The following is a 2,723-nucleotide window of genomic DNA, read 5'->3' as shown; positions in this document are numbered from 1 at the left end:
TAACTGAATTTAGTATCCCTTATGGTGCCTCCCACTATCTGTAATAGAAGTTGGAAAATGTTGTTCCGACAAATATTTGGACCTGAGGAAACTATTGGATTGGTCACATTGCAGGATGGCTTTAGGCCTTGCTTTCGGGAGTTCCATACGTGGTGTTGTGGCACCTCACCACTCCGGGAAATTTCTCCTCTGGGTCGGCTCACCGAAGTCTTTAATGGTCGTCGACTCTAGCCTAGCTCTCGCCTCTGTGGAAAGCCCTTTCACCGCTTAAAATCAAGATCTTCGTTTAGAAACTAATCTATGCTCGCCTTCCTTCATGGCTGAGGTGGCCAAATGGAATGGCCCAGCGATGGTGTTTGTCTTCTTTGTATCGTGCCTGAGTCCAGGACGAACATATTGTCTTCTCGTGTTCCGACGTCCGCTCCATGTGGAGCTTTGTGGGCGAGGTTCTGGGCCCTGTGAGGCAGGCCTCGGACCTGGGTGACTTCATGGAGTTCTATGCTAACTGTACCAGAGGAAGGAGATGTCTCCTTTTGTCTTTTTGCCACCATGGCTTAGACCTTGTGCTGACTCGTAATAGTATGAGGGCTCATTCGGTTCAGAGGAAACCAAAATGTAGGAATTATGAGTAGTATAAGGCCCTATTCGGGATGAAGGAACCTAAACCATAGGATTGGAAAAAGTTACAGGAACGGAGGAAGATCGTAGCCCTAAAACATAGGAAGAGAAAACAGTGGAAAAGTTAAGAGCCATTCGTTCGAAGAGAGCGTATGGATTGCTAAAGGAAACTTGAGGCCCTATTCGGAACACGGGTGAGTAAAACATAGGAATATGAGCAAGCTCTAGAATGGAAAAGGATCACACCTGTAAAACAAAGGAAGAAAAATCAATAGGAAAACACGATAACATCTGTTCGGTTGGTTGCAGGGAAACATAGTAATGCCTACTCGGTTCATGAATATTTTATTTGGCTTCCACACTGATCCCTGAACTGCCGTGGAGGTCTTGCACACCATCCTATTATTTTACTCGCATGCACTCAGTACGCCTTTCCTCTGTCTTCACCCAAAAAAATTGGATCGGAGTGCATGCTTACAATCCTCAGGAATGGGCACTGTTACGCTAGAATTCCATTGGAACACTGTAGCAGTTTCCCATATTCCGAACGCTGCTTAGGGAAATTTTCCCATAGGAACAGTGTTCCTTTGAAATTCCTCCAAATTCCTATGAACCGAACAGCGCCTGATTGACGGAGTCCTATTCAAAATTCTTTATTCATATGCATGCAAAGAATCTCTAGCCTATACCCCACCATGGAGTTTTTTTTATTGGCTGTATAGCAGTTTTTTTAGTCCAAAACATGTGGTCAGCCTCGATCATCTGCAAAACATGAGGTTTGGCTGGATGTCTTTTTTCCCGTGAAAAGTACAGGATAGCTGCCTCTTCCGGAGGAATTGGCAATGCCATTCCTTTGAACCGAACAGGCTCAAAGACAAATTTTCCACAGGAAACCAGCACATGTACTATTCCTATGAAATTCCTTTGAATCGAACACAGCCTAAGACCAGCACATGTACTATTCCTGTGAAATTCCTTTGAATCGAACACAGGCTAAAAATTTGATAGGATGACACTTGCTATCCTAAGGAATTGACTTGCCTCACTCCTACGCGCAAAATGAGGTTTGAGTGAATGTGTAGTTTTCTCCAAAAACACAGGAAATGAATAGTATTCCTATGAAATTCCTATACGCATTTCCTACAAACCGAATGCATCTATAGGAAATTTTCCTCTGGAATCCTTGTTCCTATGTTTTTCCTATGAAAATCCTCCAAACCGAATGAGGCCTGATTGTTGAGAAGGTCCCTTTGCGACATGCTACTAAGTACTAACTAGTGTTTAAATTATTTGTTTATATAGCAATAGATCACCATAAGAAAGTGCATCAAATTGATCACAATCTTGTAGGGTGGCTCTTATGATCGTTGTGCTGAGATATGAGAGAGAAGATGCCATATAGCAACTACTATAAACCCATAGAACAGACGATGAGCAACTGCTATAAACCCATAGAACAGAGGATGAGCAACTGCTACAAACCCATAGAACAAAGGATGAGCAACTGCTATAAACCCATAGAACAGAGATGGACTATCCACACCTCATCATGATTGATGTTGGTGAAGAAGGCGACCGATTCCCGTTGGACAGACTACCGGAATAGAGCTGCAAATGAGCTCCACCTTGCGTTGTGAAGTTGTGGGCTGGGCAGAAATTGCACGATAAACACGATGGATTTCAGGAGGCATATATAAGTGTCAAGGAACGGAGAGGTAGATCACGGGGCCAAATGGGCGCCTAGGGTGTCCATGTGAGGGCCCATATGGCTGCCCCGGGCCTCCTTTCACTAGGTGTCTTGAACCCTTAACTTTCACAAACTAATACTTTGTGGCAAACTTATATATCCGGTTTTCAAGTTTTAGTCTAAATATTTAAGACCTTACAGTCAAATTTTGTGAATAGAAACATGTCTAAGCTTTTTCTTTTTTTGAGATTATGTCTAAGATATATTATATTGAATTGGAGAGAGTTTTGAATTCTCTTCATTTTACTATCAGTTCTTGCTAAATCTCAATCGACGCTATATCCGTGAGATCTTACATTAAGATCCATGTAAAAAAATTATTTTTCTCTCTTGCCATGTAGTCACTTAATTGACGCAT

This window comes from Triticum dicoccoides, chromosome 3B, assembly GCF_002162155.2.
Source record: "Triticum dicoccoides isolate Atlit2015 ecotype Zavitan chromosome 3B, WEW_v2.0, whole genome shotgun sequence".
Classification (NCBI taxonomy): domain Eukaryota; kingdom Viridiplantae; phylum Streptophyta; class Magnoliopsida; order Poales; family Poaceae; genus Triticum; species Triticum dicoccoides.
The sequence above is the reverse complement of the archived record's forward strand: the minus strand, read 5'-3'. Positions refer to the sequence as shown.